The sequence below is a fragment of the Myotis daubentonii genome, chromosome 3 (genome assembly GCF_963259705.1).
Source record: "Myotis daubentonii chromosome 3, mMyoDau2.1, whole genome shotgun sequence".
In the NCBI taxonomy this organism is placed as follows: Eukaryota; Metazoa; Chordata; class Mammalia; order Chiroptera; family Vespertilionidae; genus Myotis; species Myotis daubentonii.
This window is the reverse complement of record NC_081842.1, coordinates 200323468-200348575: the sequence shown is the minus strand read 5'-3', so window position 1 is coordinate 200348575 and position 25108 is coordinate 200323468. Positions and strand designations below refer to the sequence as shown.

The 25108-nt window shown below is 52.6% G+C and overlaps 1 protein-coding gene across 2 annotated transcripts in view; it reads right to left on the bottom strand.

Annotated features, from left to right (window-relative positions):
* The window catches only part of NKAIN1 (sodium/potassium transporting ATPase interacting 1), a 39213-nt gene that overhangs the window by 7074 nt on the left and 7031 nt on the right, over positions 1–25108 (bottom strand). The gene's annotated exons all lie outside the window — the stretch shown is intronic.

Below are 25108 nucleotides of genomic sequence, written 5' to 3'. Positions count from 1 at the left end.
TGAGTCATCTCTTCCCAGGCCCCCTCTCAGGAGGTTACCCTGGCCTATGGGATCCATGGGCCACAGAGAAAGGGATTTTATTTTCTCCCCTTCCCTGAGGGAGCTGCAGTAGATTGCAAAACTGGCCTCAAATTCTTCTTCCTATTTCCATGCTCTTTGACAGTGCCTGCCCACACTAGCTCCGTACTTGGTCATGTGACTTGTTTTGCCCAATGGGGCTTAAGCAAATGTGAAGCAAGTGAAGGCGTGAAAAATGCTTGTGCACTGGAGCTTGCTCACTTGCTACACTTGTAACACAAACACCTTGTGAAGGAGCCCGAGCTAACCTGCCGAATGGCAGGCGCCCCAGCTGCCAGCCAGCCAGCCATCAGAGTGAGGCCGTTCTAGCTCATTCAGATGCTAGCTAACCCACCAGCTGGCCACAGACACCCAGCCCAGAGTCAGAAGACTCTCCCAGCCAACACACAGAATCATGAGCTGAATAAAATGATTCTTTTAAATTACTACATTTTGGGGTGATTTGTTACACAGCAAAAGCTAACTGATACAGGACACAATCGACACTCCCTTTCCAGCAGCCCCTACTTCAATCTTTCAGCTGATACAATCAGGAACAAAGGTGCCAAGGGTACCTATTGGTATTGACTGACCAATATCCCTTCTTCTGGTTTTGGAAGCTGCCACCCAGACACTCAGTTCATGTGGCTTGGTGGGGCTGATCCGACTTCTAACTTCCACAGCGGCTGGTGGCCTATGCCTAACCAATAATCCACACAGCGATCCACTCAGGGATGGGCACTCACTGTGTGCCCTGCTCCCGAGAGTCACCAAAGCTAAGGAACAGGGAGAGAGTGAGGAAGGAAGATGAACAAGCAGGGACAGTGCCCCCGGTGACATCATTGTAGGTCTGAGGACCCAGACATGCCTGAAACGAACTGCCCCTCCCTGGACCTGCGATTTCTGTCCCTTGCAACCAAGAGTCCTGCCTGAGATAGAAGAAGGGGAGAGAAGCGGGTCTGGCTTGGGAGGGAAAGGGACGATTCTGATCAAGTGAAAAGGTCCCAGAAGCTTTTTTCCTGGGAGGGAGGCAGGAGAAGGTAGGCCTGATGCTACCACACAGATGGCAGGGCTGGGCAGAGACCCAGGAAGCTGCGGGCTCAAGCCTGGCACCCACCCACCTGGCACCAGCCTGCCTCTTTTTGGTGACTCCCCTCGCAGGGCTCTGCGGATTGTAAAGAGCGTTCCAAGTTCATCTCTCCCTCCATACCCCTTGGCAGAAAGGCAGAACTGAGATCATGATCTCATTTTGGAGAAAGAGACAATGAGGCTCAGAGAGGGGAAGTGACTGGCCTAAGGTCACACAGCTGGCTGGTGGCAGAGCCAGGCAACCATTCTGCCTTTCTCTGCCACCTGTCTCACCTTGGCCCCAACACACAACCTCTCCCAGTTGGCAGTGGCCTGGGTGTTAAGAGGCATGGTTCCGGTTGAGAGTCTGGTACTGACCATGCGTGACCTTGGGTAGGCCACCTTCCTGCTGGGTCTTGGGCTCCTCTTGCATACATAGTGGCCGCTGGACCACATGGCCTCTCAGGGTCCTTCTGGTTTTAACGTCAATAATCTGCCGACCTTGGGAGAGAAACTCCCCAGGCTGCTCCCCCTGCCAAAAGGCCCTGCCTCACTTTTTTTTTTTTAAATGAGGTTTATTCTCTCTTTTTGAAAAAAAGTATATTTTTATTGATTTCAAAGAGGAAGGGAGAGGGCGAGAGAGATGGAATCATCAATGATAAGAGAGACTTGCTGAACGGCTGCCTCCTGCATGCCCCATACTGGGGATCAAGCTCGAAACCTGGGCATGTGCCCTATGACCGAAACCGAACCCGGGACCCTTTAGTCTGCAGACCGATGCTCTATCCGCTGAACCAAACTGGCCAGGGCCCTGCCTCATTTTTGTTCTCCCTTCCACCCACACTCTGCTAGGCTTTAGGAAACGTGGTGGTTTGGGATCCAGCTTGAAGCTCTCAACTCAGCTGGCACCTGGTCCTGGCAAGGAGGCTGTCATCAGAGGACAGAGGGCTGTGGCTCAGTTCTTGGGCATTGTTCCGTGCACTGAAAGGTAGCAGGTTCGATTCCTGGTCAGGACACATGCCCGGATTTAGGGCTCAATCCCCGGTAGCGGGGGTGCAGGAGGCAGGAAGTCTGATCAATGCTTTGCTCTTACATCGATGTTTCTCCCTCTCCCTTCCTCTCTCTCTAAAAATCAATAAAAATATTTATCAAATAAAATTGTTCTCCACCGCAGGACTCCCTGCCTCCCCACTGGTTTTATTTTTTCCATGGCATTTATCTACCCACCTTCTATGTACTGTCTATCTCCTGCATTAGAGGGCAAACTCCATGAGAGTGGGGTTTCTGCCTGAGATGTCCGCTGCTGTAGGTTAGTGGCGAGGGCCAAGCCTGGCACACTGCAGGTGCTAAAGGTAACCTCATTCTCCACCCTGTCTGGCCACTCCCGAGTCCAGCGCAGCTCATCCTCCCATGCACTCAGACCCTTAAATATCCAAGAACCTCAGGGCTATATTTGGCCCTTTTTCATGCTCCACTTGTCCCAGCAAACGCATGCCTACCCAAGCTTCAGTGACTACCTGCTCATGTTTCAGCTTCCAGCCCCTTTATAAACCAACTGCCCACTGGATGGCTCATCATGAACTTAATACGCTCAAACCTGGTCCATTTCCAGTGACTTGGGGCCCCATGATGTGTCCAGCTGCATGAGCTGGAAAACGGAACTTTAGGTCCTGGTCTCCCCGCTCTCCCTCACCTCCATGCCGGGCCTGTCAAGTTTTGGCTCTGACCTGCTGAATCTCTTACACAGCTGGTCACCTTTCTCCCTCCACTGTCTGCTCTCACCTGGCCTTTGCAATGCCGCGCCCCCCCCCACACACCCCACTTCTAACCTACCCCCTTCTTTCCTGAGCCTCTCCAAGAGGCTCCCCTGCTGCCCCTCCCCCTGCCCTTAGCTCCCCACCCCCACCCTAATTATTTATTTATCGGGTAGCTGCCAGCTGAGGGGATGCAGTTGCCATGGGAACCTTCAGCCCCAGTCAGGGCTGCTTCTGTTCTCAGTAGGATGCTCTTGTCTGTCTAGACGCCAACCCCAGGAGTTCAAACCAGGTGGGGGGTGGGGAGTGGGGGGCAAGGAATGAATAATGGAGATGGGAGATGGGCCCACCCCAGCCCCTAGGAGGAGAGGGCAGGGAGGGGTTTGGGCTTGGGGCCACAAAACCCATCAGAAGTCTCTTGTACCCAAGCCCTCGCCAGCCAATCCTGCAAGCCAACTACTTTCCTGGCCCAAATTCCAGTCATGTAGCCCCAGGACTTAGACACAGAAGTCAGGCTGTCTGAGAAATAATGAGGGAGAGGCCCCTGAAGTTTTCTGAGAACGGTTTGGTCCAGCCGGATACTATCTCTTTTATTGATTTTGGTTCACAGAGGACCAAGTTGGGAAGAGTTCCCCATTTGGGATCAGGCAGACCTGAGACCCACCCCCAGCTCAGTCCTGGTGTGACCTTAGGCAAGTTACTCACCCTCTCTGAGCCTAGGAAAACGTCCTAAGGATTCAGACAGCGCACTTTACGGACAGCTCTCAGCTCAGGCCCTGGCACACAGTTGGTGCTCGGTATATGGCAACAGCCTTTTCTGCATCCTCAAACTCAAGCCTCCCTTTTCCCAGTGGATTTCTGAGGCAGCTGACAAAATTAAACTCGACTCAGCCCCTCATCCGTGAAATGAGGGAGTGGGATTGAAGCCACAGACAGCGGAGCTGGAGGACCCCTGGAGATCTGCTGGTCCAGCCCCCTCATTAGGGAGGTGAGCAAACTGACAGCAGAAAGGGACAGTGACTTGTCTAAGGGGAGGGTCTTCTCCCTCTCCCCGAGCTCTGCCCCCATCTCCAGGGTCCATTTGGGCTCAATGCCATTTGAGCATGAGTTAAAATAAACACCCAACAAGAGATTGAAAGGAGTACAGGCATGGAGGCCGGGTAGTCTTTGCCAGGACAAGAAAGATGGGCTTGGCAGTGACTCAATTCATTGTACAAATGTTTCTTGAGCACCTACTATGTGCCGGGCCCTGAGCAGGGTATGTGGACAAGGTGGTGTGGCTCCTGCCTCGGAGAGCTCAAGTCTAGATATCACAGTGCTCTGGGAGCTGACAATTGGGGCTTCTCTGCCAGGTTCCCCATCTACCCTGGGCCTCCTTCCTGTCCCCCAACACACACACACACACACACACACACACACACACACACAGCTCTTGTTTTCCAGGGCTCCTGCAGCCCTTCTGTTTCTCTCTGTCCCAGGCTGGATCCTGCTGGAAAATGGCCAAGGCCATAACTGTTAAGTGAAATAAAACGAGCTGCAGAACAATATGATTCCATTTGTGTAAAAAAAAAAAAAAAAGAGAGAGAGAGAGAGAGAGAGACACGAAATGTGTGTGACTGTAAATGCACAGTCAAGAGCCACAGAAACACAATAGATGATCATGAGAGGTTCTCTCCAGGGAGTGTGAATGGGGAGATGGGGAGACTTCTACTTTTAAATATACACACTTCCGTATTTCTGAAATTCTTTTTGACAACAGTTATATTTTTGGGGGGGAAAAAAGTTTTAAAATGTTGATTCATTGCTCAGCCCATGTTACAACGGTGCTAGAGTGGCTCAGCGGATCTGAGGCCTCCTTCTCCGATGAGAATGCGTGCGGGGCCCTGGGCGGTTTCCTCCTCTGGCCTCAGTGTTCTCACTGTGCCATGGGGGCCGCTGTAGCTCCAGGTCACTAACTAGGCCTGGTGGTGCCGCATGCAGTCTGCCTGCCTGCGGGGGGACTGGCCTTGGGGTCCTGTGACCTCTGCTGAGAGCCGAATGGCCCTTTCCCCCCAGAAGCTGGTTCTGCCGGCCCCTAGCACAGCCTGGCTCCAGGTTCTGCCTGAGCCATCACAGCCCTGCTTTCCCTGCCTCACCCTACCTGGACCCATCAGCACCCGTCTCTAGGTTCCGCCAGCTGAGGGTGCCCTCTCCCCTCAGCCCTAGTGGAGCTGCCTCGATAGAAGGTTCCCTTTTCACAGAGAGCAGTCACCTGAGTCTCCTGAAGTCACGCAGACAGGAAGAGGCAGAGCCGCGATCTGAGTCCTTGTCTCCGTACCCACTGCTCTTCCCACCCAACAGCCATCTCTCCAGAGGCAGGGGCTTGGGAAGGGGGCAGAGCCTGCTCTGGGTCAAGGGCCTCTCATAAGTCACCCAGCGCAGCCTCCCGGGGGCAGTGCTGTAACAGCTCACATTTATTAACCTCCAATTAGTGCCAGACACTGTTCTGAGTACTTCACATCTGTCCGTTCATTCATTCTACCAATAGTTCTCGAGTGTCTTTTGTGTGCTAAGTTCAGAGAACTCAGCGTGAACAGAGACAACCCCACTCCTGTCCTCGGTGCAGACACCAGGACTCCGGCCCCAGCCCAGGCAGCAGGGGAAGCACAGAGGGGCAAGAAGAGGGAAAGTTCTTTTCCATTAGAAAACAAAACAAATTCTCCCCGAAGGCGATTACTCCTTCTCTCAATGGGTCTTAGAATTGCAGAATCATTTATTGAGCACCTACCGTATATAACCCCTCATACTCACATCACGCCTCTTCATCCTACCCCCACTGATAGACAAGGCCCCGAGAAGTGCAGGGCCCTGCCCAAGGCCACACAGAGGCGCTGAGGCTCCAACCATCAGTTTGGGGCCAGGCCCTCGCTCTTCCCTACCACATGGCTCCCTGAGCCTGTTTGCATGATGTGGCTTTTGGGAATTTCACCCCTTCCAGCCCTGCTCCCTCTTCCTCAGGACAGCCCCCCACTCCCTCGAGCCCCCAGACTGCCATCTGTCTTCCTCACACCCTCCCGCTGTGGCCCAACCCTCTACCTCAGTGGAGCCGGGGGAGCAGGGAGCAGCTGGTCACCACCTTCCAGGTAATTAGCCCTGGGAGACCAGCGTGGAGCTGTTAGGGAGGCCCAGGACTGTCTCAGAGCGCTGATCTAACCGGCCCTGGTTCTGTCAGAATGTAGCCACTGGGGCTTGGCCTCAGTCTCCATGGCAACCCCACTCCAGTGACTGCTGACCCATCCCCAGCTAGGGGGCTCCTCAGGCCCCTTCTGGGCAGATCTATCCCCATGCACCTCAGAGCTGGCAGCTCCATTAGAAAGAGGGGATTGGTGGTGGTCTCATTAGCATACATCTACATGAATTTGCATAAACCCTAGGCCTAGCAGCCCAGGGTGACACCAAGGTCAGTCTAAAAAGAATCAAAGTGTCCCTCCATCTCATAGGCTTGTCTCCTCATGTACCATCTGGTCCAGGCCCACAGGCAGCATAGTGGGAGGTGGTGTGGGCCGTGCAGGGAAGGGCCAGTGACTCTCTGTGACTCAGTCTCCTCCTCTGTGGAATGGGGACAGGATGCCTACTTCCCCTCGGTGTTGAGAGGACTGAGGGATCTTCTCCATCATTCCCACGCCCAGGCCCTGCCCTGGCCCCACTAACCCCCAGTCTCCACTCCTGGAGCTCCTTGCTTTCTGCCTGTGGGCAGACCCACCCCTCTTACAGGCCCAGAAGCCAGCAGGAGCCCAGCAGAGCCTGCACCTTGGATCTGGGGCTACTCTGCCACCCTCCTCCTACCAGGCCCTTCCCCCCACTAGTTTCTGGGTTCTGGCAGAAGGTGGATTGGAAGCTGGAGGCCACCAGCTTTGACCTTTCATCACACCGCTGGGCTTTGCCCTCGTGCAGACGTACAGCCAGGGAGCAGGGGGCCTCTGACCTGCACCACCCACTCCATTCACCCTTTGGAAAACTATGAGGCAGTTTAGGGTAACAGGGCAGTGGGGGCGCCCTGGAGCCAGACTGCTTGGGTTTATCGTCCAGATGAGCCCCAGTCTCCCCGTCTGTAAAATGTGGATAACAGTCTCCACAATTCGTGGAGTTGGCGTGAAAATTAAATGAGATAATATAGGTCAAGCGCCTGCCATAGTAAGCACTCTAAAATGTTAACTATTATTACAGTAATGACAGTAATAAGAAAAAAACCTGAGACCACCTGGAGGATCAAGGAAGGGGTTACAGAGGAGGTGATATTCTTTTTTTTTTTTTTTTTTTTAGAAATGAGAAGTATTTTTTTTAAACCATTTTTTAAAATATATTTTTATTGCCTTAATTGGCTCACTGGATAGAGCATTGGCCCGTGGACTCAAGGGTCCCAGGTTCAATTCTGGTCAAGGGCATGTACCTTGGTTGCGGGCACATACCCAATAGGGAGTGTGCAGGAGGCAGCTAATCAATGTTTCTCTCTCATTGATGTTTTTAACTATCCCTCACCCTTTCTCTCTGTAAAAAAACCAATAAAATATATTTTTAAAAAATAAAAATAAAAAAAATACTTTTATTGATTTTAGAGAGGAAGGGAGAGGGATAGAGAGATAGAAACATCAATGATGAGACTCATTGATGGGCTGCCTCCTGCACGCCCCCCACCGGGGATCGAGCCTGCAACCCAGGCATGTGCCCTTGGCCGGAATCGAACCTGGGACCCTTCAGTCTGCAGGCCGACGCTCTATCCACTGAGCCAAACCAGCTAGGGCAGAAGAGTTAGTTTGCTATTTAACGTGGCCTTGAACGGACGATAATAATGAAACACTGGAAACATTCTGAATGTCCGTCCGAAGGACCCACAATAAATTATGGCACCTCCACAGGATGGAACACACACAGCACAGCTATTACAACGAGTGTGGAAGGAGGGCCAAGCTGGGCAGAGTGAAAAGGCCGCAGAGCCGCGGGAGTACGAACTTATTTTTTAGCAGAAAAAAGAAAAGAAGACATCACACTGTTAACTCTGGAGAGTGGGATTTGGGGGGTGATCTTTGAGAGTCAACCAGAGATATTTCTGTAAGGTTTTACATTGAGGGATAATACTTTTATAAGAAAACAAAATAAAGAAGAAATTACTGGGGGAAAATGGAACATGGACAAAACCCTGAGGTGTGAGCGAGGTGACCAATCGTCCTAGTTTCCCTGGCACTATGGAGTTTCTTGGAGTGCATCACTTTAAAAGATAAAATCCAAAAGTCCTGGGCAAACTGGGACGAGTTGGTCACCCCCAGATGTGGGAGGGTATGGACGACTCGGGGACCTGGGGTGGCTCTTGAATGAATGGTGTGAGGGGTGGCAGGGTGGGGAAGACCTGGCTGGGCCTCAGTCCCAGAGCTTTATCCCACTGGCCTCCAGGAGTCAGGCAAGGTTAGGGCAGAGGGATGGGGAAGCCGGGTGCTTCTCTGGCTGGGGCAGTGGGGGTGGAGGACGGGCTGGAGGTGGGACGCCTGGTGGAGACGCTGAGGCTTTCCTTGCTGGGGCCCCATTCTCCCAGGACTCCCACCTTCTTGGTGATGCCCACTCTATCTCTGCCCCTACCCCCATGTCCAAACTGTTGGGCCATCCTCAGTCCCAGGCCCCAGAGGCCGAGACTCCAGCAGGCTCTGGCGTGGACAGTGAAGGCTTGGGAAGAGAGCGCCCTCCAAGAGGAGCATTCCAGAAGGGGATGGAGGGGAAGGCAATCCGGGCAGAGAAAACCAGCAAAAACCAGGCTCTCCCAGGAGACGCTGGCTACAGACAAATGGACATTTGAATAAATATAAAGATGATTAATCAGATCCCCCCATTAAGTACCATGAATGACATCATATAATTAAGCCAAAAACTCATGGCAGAAAGCATCTAAATGGAGCAGGCACTTAAGCAGGGAGAATTAATTAAGGAGGCATTGAAAGTTTCAGGAGTGGCTATAAGGATGGAGTTGGAGTGGGAAAAACTGGAAGGTAGACAAAAACAATTGGGTGTCAACATCTGCCCAGCATGGGACGGAGGCCTGAGCCCAGTAGTTTAAAATCTCAGGCTCTGGGAGTCAGGCAGACCTGGGATGGATTCCCAGCTCTCACTTACAAGCTTTGGGATCTGGGAAAGTCAGTTTCCTCATCTATACAATGGGAATATTATCACTAAATACCTGAGGGGTGTGAGGATTCAGCGAGGCAATGTGAGTCGAGGACTCTGCATATAGTAAGTGCTCAGTAAATTATCCTTCATTGAACAAGCTACATTCCCTTCTGGATCTTAATTTCTTACCGGCAAAAACAGGACAATAATGTCCTGCCTTCTTCACAGAGAAATTAGAGATCAAATAAGATCATAACCATGAAAGCAATTTATATAATCTAATGTGCTTTCTAAACTATAAAGTACTATGCCCACATTATTAGGATAATTATTAAGTCCTTGGCTTCATACTAAGGTCAGATTCTTGCTGCTTGTTCCCTGAGAAACTGTACACTGTAGTGGTTAAAAGTGTGGCCTAGGAGTCAGACCATCTGGGCTTGAATGCTGCCTTTAACACATTAGCTATGTACCCTTCAGCAAGTCACTTAACCTCTCTGTGCTTTAACGTCTTCATCCATACAATGGGGATAATGACAATGGTACCATCTCGTGGGGTAGTTGTGAGGCCTAAATGAGGGAATGTGTGTAAAATGCTCAGAATACCGCCTGGCCTGGAGCCATGGGTACAAAGCCATGTTAGCTGTGATGATGTTGCCCACAGTGAAGATCCAGGGCCTGAGACCTCTCAGAGGAGACCACAGTCCTCCTGGTGTGCAGGCCTCTTTGAGGCCAGGTAGGGCTCCCTCCACCCCGAGCTGGCCCCTTGCTCTGCCCTTTCTCTCCTTATTCACCTGCCAAGCATTCATGGCACACACACCCCGCCCCGCCCTGTGCTGGGGGCACAGATGATAGACTTCAAGTGTCAGTGCTGCACAAGCCCAGAGAGCAAGGACTTCCCTTCCGGGACTGGCACGGAGCCTGCCCTGTACAGGCTGCCTTATGTCCACTTCATTTACTCCTCTCAACTCTTCCCCCACCCCCCTTAATCCTCACCTGAGGATATGGTTTGGTTTTGTTTGTTTTTGAGAGAGAGAGAAGGGAGAATGAGAGAAACATTGATGTGAGAGAGCAACATCGATCTGTTGCCTCCTGTATGTGCCCCGACTAGGAATCAAACTCACAACCTTTTGTTGCACGGGAGGATACTCCAACCAACTGAGCCACCCAACCAGGGCTATTCCTTTCAGCTTTTGAGCGGCGCTATTTCCATATGTGGAAACAGAGGCCCAGGGAGCAAAGTAACAGACTCCAGGTCGCAGAGCAGGCAGGGGCAGGATTCCAACGCAGGCCTGCGGGCTCTGAAGCCTGCCCACCACCACCCCACCTTCCCCCTGAGCTCTTCTGCTCTACAAACGGCTGCTGGGCCCCCCGCCGTGTCCCCACTGAGGCCTGACTCCCTTCTGCTGAAACTGGCACCCCTCCCAACGAATCTGCTAGTGACACTGATGGTGCTGAGATGTGTTCTGTTCAAATCCATCATTTACTAGCCATGTGACCTCCAGCAAGCGTCTAACACCCCCTAAGCCCGTTTCCTCCACTATAACAAGGAAAAGATTAAAACCTACCTTTCAGAGGTGACCTTAAAGGATGCGAAATATGGCACTTGGCACAGGAGGGGCACCTGACAAATGCCATTCTTTCATCAAGCCTGAGTGCAGTCCTCCCAGGGCCCCATCCCCCTCTCCGCCCCGTGCCTCTGGAGGCTTGTGCTCTGACCTAGCTGAAGCTTTCTCATTCCTGGCTGCCTTCCTTTGGGGAAGGTTTCTTTCATTTTTTTTCGGAGGCCTTTCTTCCTTGCTAATGAGACAAAACAGAGTCCTCCTGCAGCCCTTTTGCCATCTCCTCCGGCAGGAGGCCTGCCTGCCTCACAGCACCGTGGAAACCTCTCATGTCAGGGCTCAGTTCGCTGGGCCCCAGGGCTCCCTCAGAAAGCTCCCTCGAAGCTGACCTGGGCTCCCTCACGCCAGGCCAGCATTGATAGTGGCCGTCCCTCCTGGCCTGCAGTAGAGGCACGTCAGATACCAGACAAGATGCTGCCGTACCAAACAGTCCTGCCTTCCTGGGCCCCCTCCCAGCTCTGGCTTTTCTGTACCGGGCTCTGGTGTGGCTCTGGGACAGCCGGTCTCAGAATTATGTTGCTCAGACCTTGGGCAAATCGCCTGCCCGTTCAGGGCCTCCATTTCCTCATCTATAAAATGGGAATCGTAACCCCTACCCTTCTTGCTTCTTGGGTTAAGGGTGGATCCAACAGGATAACTGAGATCAAGGAGCCATCAAACTCTCCCCTCACAGGGGAGACCCCCAGGGCTCACGCTTCCCGTTCCAACGGGGTCAAGAGTAACACACCTGCCTGACTGGTGTTGCTCAGTGGTTGAGTGTCGACCTATGAACCAGGAGGTCACGGTTCAATTCCCGGTCAGGGCACATGCCCAGGGTGTGGGCTCGATCCCCAGTAGGGGGCGTGCAGGAGGCAGCCAATTGATGATCCCTCATCAGATGTTTCTGTCTCCCTCTCCCTTCCTCTCTCTGAAATCAATTTTTTAAAAAATCTTAAAAAAAAAAAGCAGTACAGCAACATTCACGCTCCACCTCCTTCCCACCTAAGCATCCCCCACAGCTGCAAGAGAGGACTCTTCTGCGAGTCTGTGTTATCTTAAAAGAATATGCACCCAGCATTCTCCTCTAAACAGAGCCTCCTCTTTAGTTCACTTCCCCGGAAATCAGGGTAGAATCAATGCTCTGCACAGATGCACGGTATCTGCATCCTGTGGCTTAATGTCCTCCTCCTCCCAACCTGGCAGGTACAGGAACTGCGGCCTGAGATGCTATCAGGTTGGGTATCAATCCTGTCTCCGCCACTTACAGGCCACATGGCTAGTAAGCCACTCGGCATGGCTGAGGCTGTGTTCTCATCTGAAATGGGAATCGTTCATACCGGAACGTAAGTCTGTGGGCCAAGGCCAGGGTAAGGCTGAGAGGAGTGGGTGAGGAGAAAGGATCCAAGCCTGAGGTCAGGGCCATGGACAGCTGGAGTCGCTGCAGGAAGACTTTGAGAAGACTGGCCCTGTCGGCCACCATTAGACCTTTATTCTCACCTCATTTATTGAGTGTCAGCCACAATACTAGACACTGAAGATACAGTGGCAAGCAAAAGCACAAACAGACACAGCCCCTTTCATGACATAAACACTCAACAAAATTGGAACAAAAGGGAACTTTTTCAATCTGGTGAAGGGTATGAAAAACCCACAGCTAACATCGTACTTAAAGGTGAAAGTCTGAAAGCGTTCCCCCTCAATTCAGGAACAAGGCAAGAATGTCCGCTCTCCTCACTTCTATTCAACATTGCACTGAAGATTCTAGCCAATTAGGCAAGAAAAAGAAATCAATCAAAGGCATCTGGATTGGAAAAGAAGAAACAGCCCTAGCTGGTTTGGCTCAGCCTGCAGACTGAAGAGTCCCAGGTTCAATTCCGGTCAAAGGGCACATGCCCGGGTTGCAGCTTGCTCCCCAGTGGGGGAACCTGCAGGAGGCAGCCAATCCATGATTCTCTCTCATCACTGATATTTCTTTCTTTCTCTCCTTCTCCCTTCCTCTCTGAAATCAATTAAAAAAACACAAACAAAACTTAGGGCTACTAAGTTAGATCAGCAATGTTGCAAGATCCAATATCAATGTACAGAAATCAGTTGTATTTCTATACACCAGCAATGAACAATCCAAAATTGAATTAAGAAAATTCCATTTACAACAGCAGCAAAAAGAATAAAGTACTTAGGATAAATTTAACCAACCAAGAAGGTGAAAGATTCATACCCTGAAAACTATAAAATATGGTTAAAAAATTAAATGGAAAGGCATCCAGTGTTCACGGGTTGGAAGACTTAATGTTGGTAAGATGGCAATACTCCCAAACTGATCTTATAGATTTAATACAATCTCTGTCAAAATTCCAACTACCTTTTTTTTTTCCCCAAAGTGGATAAGCTGGTCCTAAAATTCATATAGAAATGCAAGAGACCCAGAATAGCCAAAATAATCCTGATACATGCCCAACATGGAAGAATCTTGAAAACTTTATGCTCAGTGAAAGAAGCTAGTCACATCTTTTATATAGATTCCATCTATATAAAATGTCAGGAATAGGCAAATCCAGAGAGACAGAAAGTAGATTCATGGTAGCCAAGGGCTGGCAGGAGGGAAAATGGGGAGTGACTGCTAGTGGGTTTGAGGTGTTTTTTTGTTTTGTTTTGAGGGATGAAAATGTTCTGGAGTTAGAGAGTGGTGAATGCTGCACATACCGGTACTCTGTGAACATATAGAAAACACTGGCTTTTACACTTTAAAGTAGTAAATTTTATGGTACGAGAATCACACTTCAATCAAGAAGAAGGAAGAAGAAGAGGAAGAGGAGGAGGAAGAGGAGAAGGAGGAGGAAGAGGAGGAGGAGGAGGAAAAACCCCAGACACAGCTCTTGTCCTCGTGGAGCTTATATTCAGTGGGGAGTGGGGGGGGGGGGGGCGTCCGCTGAAGGAGGGGTTCCAAGAATGAGAGCTATGATGGAAATAGTCAAGGAAGACTTTCTAGAGGAAGTGATCTGAAGAGGAGCTGGCGAGGAAAGAAGGCTGAGGAGGAGGAGACTCCTGTGGCGGGAGGGAGTTCGGTCAGAAGGACCCAGAAAAGATCCCCGTGGCTCGGACAGAGGAAAGGAGAGGGAGCAGGGCAACAGAGAGAAGGGCTGGCAGGGCTTCTGTGTCCTATGGCCAGATGCCCATGTGGCAGGGGCAGCGGCTGAGCAGGACAACAGCTGACAGCTGGAGAGGGGCCACCAAACCCTCTGAGGGCCTCGGGTCAAACATCACTGGAGGTGTCAGGGCAAGTGCGCCCAGCCAACATCTGGAAAAGAGCTGGAGGTCATTTTCTCTGGGCTAAGCCTTTCCTTTTTTTTGTTTGTTAATCCTCACCTGAGGATATTTTTCCATTGATTTTTAGAGAGAGTGGAAGGAAGCTAGGGAAGGGGGGCAGAGAGAGAGAGACATTGGTGTGAGAGAGACACATTGATTGGTTGACTCCTACATGGGCCCCAACTGGGACCAGGGATTGAACCTACAACCCAGGTATGTGTCCTTGATTGGGAATTGAACCCATGATCCTTTGGGGCTCAGGCGGGGGCTCTAACCACTTAGCACACCAGCCAGGGCTGGGCTGAGCCCCTCTTGATGTGACCTGAAAGCAAGGAAAACATCCAATTCCCTGACTTAGTGATACCTCCTGTACCGAAACTCCCGGGAAGAAAATACTGATGAAAACCAGCCTCACTGCTATGGTAACAGCAACCCCTTCTGACTTCCCGCCAGACTAAAGGCCAGATGGGGAAGTCTGCCTAGCAACAGTGGTGGGCGTCAAGAGCCCCCTCCCAGGGGCTTCCGGATTCCCCTTCCATTATCGTCCCGGCCTTGGCTCCCATCCCAGCCTCCCTGCTTCTCCTTCCAGCAGAGAACCACAGCAGCTACCCACACGGAAACAGGCCTTCACAGCTCAGTCTGTGACTGATGTCACCACCGTAATGTGGGATTAGCCCCATTGGACAGATACAGACACTGAGGTGCCGAGAGGAGAAGGGGGTGCTGCCAGCTTGGTGCCCTTCCCTTTGCTCTCCAGGGTGGTAAAGGTCTGCTTATCTGTGCAGGTCTCCTGCTCTGACTCATCTGTGACAAAAGGAATAAATGAGTGGGAGGAGTGTCATCCCTCCATCCTGTCCACTTCTTTCCCTGGTAACCCAGCAGTTCTGGGCCTGGGGGTGCTCTGTGCTGGTCCAGCTCAAAAGAGGGGAAAGGGAGGGGTCATTTGGGGCCTGAGAGCCAGAGCAGTAAGAAGGGTGGAGAAGCCCTGTGCAGGGTCAGCCCTGCTTGGCAGGGGAGGGAGTCCCCCCCAGGAGACTGGGCTGAAATGTTTCCCTTCAAAATGCCTGGCTCTGAACTTTAACACTTGTATCAAAAACAGTGGCTAATATTTTGCGCGCACTTACTGTCAGGCTTTGTGCCAAGCACTCTGCCTGCATCTTCTCATTTGCCCTCAACCACGAGTGAGGGAGGGGTCACTGCCCCTGCCCTAGAGGGGGGTGTGCAGCTGAGATCTCAGAGCTGGAGGGGGCAGAGCTGTGATGAACCAGGTGGGTCAGGCCCTAGAGCCCAGGCTCCTAAGAGGTACTACAGTCCCCAGGAGACTTCTCTTCTCCTCATCTCCGCCCCTCCCCCCCCTCCCAGCCTCTAGCCCCAGGCTGGCTGAAGACTAAAGGGCTGGCAGAGGAGCTGAGAAGAGGGAGTGGAGCTGCCTCCTGACTCCTGGCCCTGGGCCAGAGCCTGCTGGAGGGAGAGGTGTGCTGTGGAAGCAAGGGTGGAGGGGGGCCCCTCCTAAGGGTGGCCCCTGCCTGATCTGCAGGCCTGGGCTTCACAGGAAAAGGAAGAAATGGTTTGTAAGTGCCTACTATGTGCATATGCTGAGCACAGCACTTTACAGGTGGCGTTTCATTTTATCCCCAGAAAGACACTAAGATAATAGCTAACGCTTATTATATCCAAGTTATCTCTTGCTTGCTTAGCAGGCTTTGATTCATTTAATCCTCACAGAAAGCATGCCAGGTAGAGACAGATCATCCTGGCTTCCCACATGGGAAACTGAAGCGTAAGGAAGAGAACTGCCCAAGGTCACACGGCAGGTAGCGGTTCGAACCAGGTCTTCTGGCGCCAGTGTCCACGAGGAACAGACGTACTGTCCTGCTAGGGGAGTGGTGTCCCAGAGGGGGAGAGTGAGGCCCTTTCTTGAGGCCACCCGGTGTCAGAGTGGGGTTGGAGCCCCATCTTCTGGGAACATGTGTGGCATTATGGCTTATCTAGTGGCACCTCCTGGATTGATGGGCCCCTTTGGCACTGCTACCTCACCAGCTCTGCCTGGAAACACCGAGGCCACGGGGAGCGGCTCCAGCTGCAGACGCTTGCCCAGGGCTGCCCAGAACCGAGCAGGGGAGCATTTTTGTTCAGGGTATTTTTGTCTGGAATCACACACCCAACTGTGATCCTTTCCAGCGATGGCATCAGCCCGCGTCCTGGAACAGTCCATGAAGGACCCTGATGCCAGGCATCGGAAGGGACCCAGCATGCCCCACTGCCTCCCCGGGCCTCTGCGGACCTGTCTGTTCAAACAAAGGGTTGAAGGATGTTCTCTGGGACCCTCCTGGCTCCCAAAGTCCAGGATCCTCTGCCCGGGAGCTTCCCACTCAGCACAGCCCTGCCTCCCACATGCACCGCCTCCAGGAGCCTGACCGTGATGCCTGCTAGCCGTAATTACAGCAGCTATCGCGTCCTACACCTTGGCTCAGTGCCAGGGCTGTGCTGAGTGCTTTTCATGGATTCTCTCACTGAGTTTGCTCAGCAGCCTTAAGAGGCATTTTACAGATGCAAAAACTCAGCTCAGAGGGACTGAGCAACTTGACTGTGCTCACACCCCTGAGGAGTAGCCGAAACGGGATGTCTCAACATCACGTGGTGCAGGCCTTGATTAAACCATGCCCCCTCCCTCCCTCCTACCTCATCCTGTCCCATCAGGCCTCAGGGGGCCAACCCGCCCAGCCTGTCACAGCTGACACCCATGGCATGATGCCCAGGATGGGCCCCGGAAAGCCTCTCACTTTGTTGGGGGAATCCCTGTGTCCCTGGTGGCCTATCTTGGGGATGACAGCTCGTAGCAGCTTGGGGACAGCAGCCTACTCAGATGGCACTGGGGGCCGCTGAGAGCAGACAGGCAGTGACAGGCTGGAGCAGCTGGAATTGCCCGAAGCAGATCAGGCACCTGCCCCCCACACCAAGCCCAGACCCTTCTCTCTAACATTGGGGGTCTTCAGGACCGAGGCAAGAGTGTCTAAGTAAGTTATAAACCAAGCTAACAAACTCTTAAATAAGGTCTGGACAGCCAGGCTGTGAATTTCAACTTCTCTGCCTCCTTAAAGCTCCGTCTAGAACAGCCGTGGGCAAACTACGGCCCGTTTGAAATGAATAAAACTTAAAAAAAAAAAGACCGTACCCTTTTATGTAATGATGTTTACTTTGAATTTATATTAGTTCACACAAACACTCCATCCATGTTTTTGTTCCGGCCCTCCGGTCCAGTTTAAGAACCATTGTGGCCCTCGAGTCAAAAAGTTTGCCCACCCCTGGTCTAGAAGATAGCAGCATCCTCCGGCTTCAGCCGGCTCTCCCACCTCTGCCTTCCTTCTGGGCCTCATGCACAGGTCTGGACACATGCGTAGGCAACATCCACACCTGCCCTTCTTCCCAACACAGTCAGCTTTTGTCCCTGGGTCTGGGGGTGCACACACCAGCCACACGGGCTGTCCACTGGAGAAGCCCGGCGGGCCCTGAAAGTGGGCCTGGGGTCTGCCAGGAGTAAACCGGTCAATCCTCACTGGAGACATGTTCCCAAAGCAGAGTCTCAGGCCACCTGGTGCCTGGGCTCTGGAGGCAGCGGGGGGGGGGGGGGGGGGGTGGAGGAGAGAGAATAGAGAGAGCTTGGGATTTGGCGTTGGAATCCCGGCAAACCGCAGCTCTGCGACGTGCCTGCTGTGACTGTGGCCCAGTGAATTCCCCTCCGGGGGCCCATTTGCTCACCTGGGGAACAGGGATGACAGTTCCTGCCTGGTAGGGCTGCAGGGAGGAGTAAATGCAGTAAGATCCAGGCGAGGGTTTGTGCTTTGTTTGCAGACTGTTCAACTCCACGCTGACCAGCGTCTCTAAGAAGCCCCCTCTGTACACCCAGATCCTCAACATCTTCTCCTGGATAGCACTGCCCAAACCCGGCTCGATCTGAGAGCACCTGAGCCCCACAGGGGCAAGGGCTGTGACTCCCACACCGCTGAACCCCGGCATCTAGCACAGTGCCTGGCCCAGAGTAAGCAACAATGACTACCTGACTGGCTGAGTACATGAAGCTCTGTGACTATTCACCCGGCTTTCTGTCTGCTCACGGGGTTCATTCAAGTATATCACACATTCACTGAGGGCCTTCTGAGGGCCAGGCCCGAGGTCCAGATGCTCAGACACCTCTCCAAGCCTCACAGAGCTCCATCTAGGGAGAGCATCCACGTGGAAACAGGAACAGATCCCGACAGTGTGGTGCCTGCAGTAATGGAGGAGGTGGGGGCAACGTGTGGCCAGAGCCTGAATGAAATCAGCAACGTGTGGTGGGGCTGCAGGAGTACAGAGAAGCTCAGAGAGGAAAGAATGGGTTAGCTGGCCTTAAAGAGGGGGGAAGGGCTTCCAGAGGCCAGAACGGCATATGCAAAGGCACTGGGTGTGAGGTGAAGCTGGCGTGCTTACATCAATGTGGCCGGAGCTCAGGGACTGGAGGTGGTGCGTGCTAGGGTTGGTGGGCCAGCCGGACAGCCCAGTGTCCCACTGATTAAACTACTGGTCCTCAAATATGTGGTCCCCAGACCAGCATCATCAGTGGAACCTTGGAACTTGTTAGAAATGCAAATGTCTCAGACCTACTGAATCAGAAACTCAGGGCAACGTCCAAAAATGTGCATTTTGCTAAGCTCTCTAGCTGCTTCTGCTGCATACTGGTTTGAGACCCCAACTCCACCCCTAGTTAGACTTCCTCCTGGAAGCATGGAGGAGCCATTGATAGGTGGTAAACGGGCAGTTGGGGGGGGGCAGATCAGAACATCAGAATGGCACCTGATGGCGATCACTGGGCAGTCTGGTGAGGGGCTGGTCAAAGGCCCACAACTGAAAGTTGGCCCCACATGGACTTCCACCTCCAAGTGGACAGAGCTGCTGTGTGTGGCAGAACAATCTATCTTCACATGTGAGGGAAGGGGCCGCTGGGAAGTCAGAGACCCTGCTGGGCAAAGGGGCTGTTGCCAGGGGAACCACCTGTCACTGGGAGAAAGGGGACAGCTCCTTACAGAGGGTCAGGGATGGGGGACTGGTTATTAGGGCAACTTGTCCTCGGACGGGACAGGGCAAGGGAAGGACACCTGCTTGTTCCCAGGTACCCCATCCCCATCCCAGGAGGGAGCCCCACGCACCCCAGTCCCCCTCTGACTGTATCGAGCCCTTCATCCCCTCCTCTGTGCATTTGGGCTCCAGGCGACAGTTTCCTTTCATGAAGCCACACCCTCCTTGTCAAAGCCTAAGGGCTGAGGGGCTGCCTCCCTGGTTACAGCAGGGGCTCCTGTATCCATGGGGAGCCTCTCTCAAGAAGCCTGAGACCCTCACCTACCAGGCCTTCCCTTTCTCTGTCAAGGCTGGTTTTGGGGCCAGTACTCCTGTCTGGGGCAGTGACCCAGATCGGTGGCAGGGCTCTCCCACTCTCTCTTCAGCTGCGCAGTGAGAAAAAGAGGAACAAGACGATTCGACGTGTGCCGGACGCAGAGGGCACACTACACAGCGCATCAGGGAAACTCAGAACAACTCAGGTCCAACTTGAAGCTCAAAAGAGAGCAAACTGAGCTCTCAGACCTGGTAGAGCACAAAGCATGAAGGTCCTGGAGGCCCAGAGGCCTGGGTTTGAGTCCAGCACCAGCACTGTCACCTTGGGCAGGCTCCGTCACTTCCTGAGCCGTGGCTTCCTCACCGGGACACCAGAGATGATATGCGTACCCGCCTCCTAGGGTTCCCATCTGAAGTGAGAAACAGCACCCGACGCCTCCCTGCGTCCTCGTCTCCCTCTTTCTCAGGGAGAAGGGAGCAAAGGCCCCCGATGACCTCTCTCCGCTGGTGGGACATCTGGCGGGGAGAGCCCTGGCTCTGGGATCAGACACGCTCGGTAAACCCTGACTGCCGGTACTGTGATTGTTACTACTAATCAGCGGGCCATGAATGGAGCCCTGATTTCTTCTGCCCCCACCCCCGAGGTAATTTACACTTCCTAGTGTAGTCTTCATTCACTACAAGCTGACACAGGGATGTTTTCTAGAAAGCAGGAGCCACGAGCGTCTTGGTTTTCCTGCAATGCCCAGCCCAGGCTCCCTGCCAAGGAGCACCCAGGATGCGCAGCATGGAGAGGACTTGGAAATCATCTCCTCTCACTTAGTATGCAAGGGGAAACCCTCCTTCCTGGCCCCATCAAGCGCTCGAATGCCTCTGGGGATGAGGTCCTTAGTCCCTGCGGAAGGTGGACAGAAGGTGGATGGTGCCCAGGACTCCGGGGAGGCTGAGCTCCACGGAGTGAGCAGAAGCTGAACAGGCAGCTGCTGGAGTTGGGGCTGCAGGGAACTCCCAGGGCCATCCCCAAACCCTAGCAGCCTCCCTCCCCACCCCTCCCGCTGGGAGCTGATAATAGGAGTGGTTCTAATTATGCTCTAATTGCTTTCTTCCAGGCAGTTTCTCTGGAGCCAAGGAGTTCAGAGTTCATGAATAAATGAAGAGGGAGGAAGCGGGGAGGGATGTTTATTGATCCACAAATCTCTACTGCCAGTGTCTGCCCCACAAACGCTTAGGCAGGGAGCCGTTCTGAATACATACACTGAAAGAACATACACACCACAGCCCCCAAGCCCTCTCTCCCAAGGACTGCTGGGAGTTAAAACGAAGGGTACAAGAAGTGTCCTAAACTGGCTTGGGGTCCCAGTTCCAACTCTGCCACTGACTTGCACTGTGGTCTCGGGCAAATCCTAGCTTTCCGGGCTGTAGAAAGTAGGGGAAAGGTAATGTCTGACAGCCCCTCTCAGAAAACCCAGATTTCAGGATGTCAATGGGAATCATCCAGTTAGAGAGAACCCGGAGCCGGGCCAGGTGGGCACTGTCACCCTCACCCTCAGGCTGCCCTTTCGCCCAGATGCCTCCTTCTCTAAGAACTGGCCAGGCAGCTGGGGGCCCCAGGGAAGTGGCGGGAGGTACACCCACACCTCCATGCAGGCAGGACGCCTGGTGGGGAAGAGCAGGAGCTCTGGATGTTGATGTCTGCTCAGCCACTCACCCGCTGTGAGGCCCTGGGCAAGGCCCTTAAGTTTCTTGAGCCTCAGTTGCTTCATCTGTTAAATGGGAATGACAGGCTATGTTGTGAAGGTTCACCCAGGGCACATAATGGCCTTAGCCGAGTGCCTGGCATATAGGAAGCATTTGGCAAGTGGTAGGTAGATATGATTGCTAATATTGTTAACAACCCTGCCAGGTACAGATTGGTGACTTCGTTACAGATGAAGCAACAAAGGATGGGTTAAGCAGCTGACCCAAATCATTATGAAGTGGTAGGATTTGAACCCAAGCCCATCTGACCCGGAAACCTCTGTAGCCCAGTCTTATTTCTCCACTGTGTCTAACCATCCCCAGGAGCTGGCACATAGTAGGTGTCCATAATAACGTGCCAACTGACAGAGAAATGTAGAAAAAAATTAGTATAACAGGCTCTGTTTCTAATGACCAAGGTAAGGGTGGGTTTATGGGGTAGGAATGAGGCCAGAATTTCCTTCAAAGTCAAAGCAAAGTGCTGGTTCTGCTTTCTCAGCGGCTGGGGCCCGGCCAGGTGGGATATGGGGATCCTTGGTATGTGCTTGTGGAAGGAAATCTTTTACCCCTTCCTAACTTCCACTAAGAAGCCAAAGTCAGAAATCCGGGCTTTGGCATTCGCTGGAACCTGCTCGGCCACTGCCTCCTGTGTGACTTTTGGCAAATGACTTCGGTTCCCTGAGCCTCAGAGCCGCATCTAGGGAATGGGGATAGCGACGGCCCACCTCTGGGCTGCTGCGGAGGAGCTATGAGATGACGTGTGCAAGGCTGTCTGTTAGGTTAGGGGTGGGGCCTAGAGCCAGACTGCCCGGGTTTGCACCCCAGCACTGGCACTGCCTGCAGCCTCAGGTTCTGCTTCTGTACAACTGTCACTAAAGAAGGGTGGAGTGAGGGTGAATGAGCCACTACAGGTGAAACCGTTACAACAGTAGGCAGTGTGCGTAAGTGCTCAATAAATCTCTATTAGACTACGCTGCGTGCAGAGAGCCCGAGTTCATTTCACACCTGGGGAAACAGAGCCCTAAAGAGTGTGAGGACTTGTCCAAGGTCCCAGAGCCAGTCCACGGCAGACCCAGGCCTGTGTGGGAACCCGCTGTATGCAGGGCCCCGGGCGTCCAGACCTCAGCTTGCCCAGATGACCACAGACCTTTCACAGACCTGGGCCATCCTACTCAAGGCTTGAAGACTCTAGGAGGCGGGGGGGGGGGGGGGGGGGGCTCTAAGGCTGGCTTAAACCAGCAGGGTGTGTCAGAGGGCAGGGAGGACTGACCCACCTTCCTGGCTCACCTGGCTGGCCCCTCCACTCCCAGGCTGGCTGCAGAGGCCTCAGAAACAATCCAGGGACCAGGACTGGAACACCATTTGTCAGCCCTGCATGGTGGTGACGGGCTCATCTCCATGGCAACAGTACAGTGTGAAGGCATCCTGGCATCATTAGGGAGCGCGCTGAGTAGTATAAACAGAGGCTGCAGTAGATTACACGCCTATTATGAGCAGTCTCAGGCTCTGAGCACTGGTAATTATGCCTAATTGTGCATTTAATTGTGTAATTGAAAACCCACATCTCTGGATCAGGCTGGGGCTGCAGAACTTACACCCCCCCCCCCTCCAAAAAGAAGAGGTTTAGGAACCACCCCTACCCGGAAAACCCTATGGCGGCCTCCCCTTCTAGGGAAAGTGGTACCCAGAATAGTCTCAGGAGAAAAGTGCCTACAGACTCCCATTTCCCCTATTTCCTGTGCCAGGTTCTGAGATTTGGGGTGGGAGGGGGTGGAGCATGCTTAAGGCAAAGGCACATGGGAAGAGCAAAAAAACGCTCACAATTTTAATTATTCGTACTAGCTACCATTTTGTACTATTGCCATTGTCCTCTCAGGACAAAGACCACATCTGGTGGCTCCAAGGGAGCTGGGTCATCATTAGCTCCATTATTCATCCAAGTGGTCATCCACTTACATATAAATTCTTAATCACTGCCAGGGACAGGGAACTCACCACCTGATTGTCATTCTGCCACTGCAATACTCTCTCCCCCATTCCCAGGGTCACAGAGCGGAGAAAATGAGGCTCAGAGCGAGGCAGGGCCAGCTCCAAGTTGCACAGCAAGTGAGTACAAGAACTGTGGGATTCTGGCTTGTAGCTGAGGGCATTTTTTTAAAGATATGTTTTTACTGATTTCAGAGAGAGGAGGGAAGAGGGAGAGAGAGATAGAAACATTGATGATGAGAGAGAATCATTTATCAGTTGCCTCCTACATGCCCCCTATTGGAGATGGAGCCTGAAACCCAGGCATGTGCCCAGATTGGGAATAGAACTGTGACCTCCTGGTTCATGGGTTGACACTCAACCACTGAGCCATACCAGCCGGGCTGAGGGCATACTTTGTAGGTACCTAAGGTGAATCAGCACTTAGGATTGTGCCCAGCACCTTGTGGGGTCTTCAGACATATTTGCTGAATGCAACTCCAGGCAGGGTCAGGGAGTGGCAATTCTTATTCTCTGACCCAACAGCTATTTAGTTTTTCTGGAGTTCAGGAAGCTCACTGGTGGTGACCAGGGGTTAGTGATGGGTCAGAACCTCTTGCCCTGAACCTCTGTGGTCTGAGACTTCATTTTACAACCAAACATACCATGTGGGCATTTGGGATGGGGACAGTATAAACACTCATTCCAACAGAAAGAGGAAAGAAGATGCCCCCTGGGTCCTGACGATCTGACACCAGGTGTAAAGCCTGGAGCAGGCCATCAAAGGCAGGAGTCTCCTCCCGTCTCCAGGGCCTGACATCCACCCTCCTACCCTCCCCCACCCATCAGTCACTGCTGCCTGCAGCAAGGTGGGCGCTGTGGCAGCAGCTCAGATCTCCACCTGGGAAAGGACGAACTCACTGATGATTCAGAGCTAGAGTCCAACCTTCTCCCTTTACAGAAGGTCAAACCTTTCTGACTCCCTCTGAGTGAGTGCCGAACTCTGTGCCCAGCTCTCTCCCTGCATTATCTCAGGTCACCCTTACTACAGTCCCCATATTACAGAAGAGAAAACCAAGGGACAGTCAAGGCCACGGCCACAAGATTCAGCAGAACCTCTGCTCCAACTTGGGCCTTCTATTGGCTGAAAAGGGGATCTGTCCCATTTCCTACCCCACAGTATTGGTTCATGGAGTCTGCTTTCTCATTTCCAGGGCATTCAACAGTGTGAACCCTTCGTGAGCTCCTACTCAGCATATCCTACCTCAAAGGAGCCTCTGTCAATTCTTTGAGGCAGATTATTACTATCCTGACTGGCAGGTGGCTCAGTTGGTTAGAGCGATGTCCTGATTCGCCAAGGTTGCGGGTTTGATCTCCCATCAGGACACATACAAGAAGCAACCAATGAATGCATAAACAAGTGGAACAACAAATCAATGTTTCTCTCTCTCTCTCAAATCAATAACAATTTTAAAAAGATGATTACTATCCTGATTTAGAGAAATGCAGGAGGAAGCTCAGAGCGGTTAAGTGCCTTACCCAAGGTCACCCAGCTACAAAGAGGTAGAGGTAAAACTCAAACCCCAGCCTGACCCCAAAGCCCAAGCTCTTCCCAACCTCCCTGCCCCAGATTCTCCAGCTGCTTTGAGAGCAGGGGTCAGGAGGCCAGGAAAACCCATTAAAACCTGCAACTGCAGATACAGCTCTTCTAACACCCTGGTGCTTGCTGGCAGAAGTGTGTCTCAGGGAGACTTGCTTTGCTGCCTGAGACTCTCCCTGTCTCCGAATCACCATCCCTCGCCTTCCTGATCAAGGAGGGAGGCCAAGGGCACTGGGACTGGGATTCCCAGGACCAAAGGCAGCTCCACTCCCTGTGGCCTGGAACTGGCTTTGAAAAAACACATCTCTGGTCTAAGCCTGCTCTGCTAGCACCCACCCCTCCCTGAAAGGAGACTTCAATGATTAGAGCTTGGTTCAGATGTTACAACTGTCTTCACATCCTGTCCCTTGATCACTCATCTGAAGCCTAGACTGTATCTTGTTTCCTTGGCAACGAGTCACTTCTTTCTTTTGAGCCTCAGTATACTCATCAGTAAATGGGTATAAAAACAATATCTACTTTAT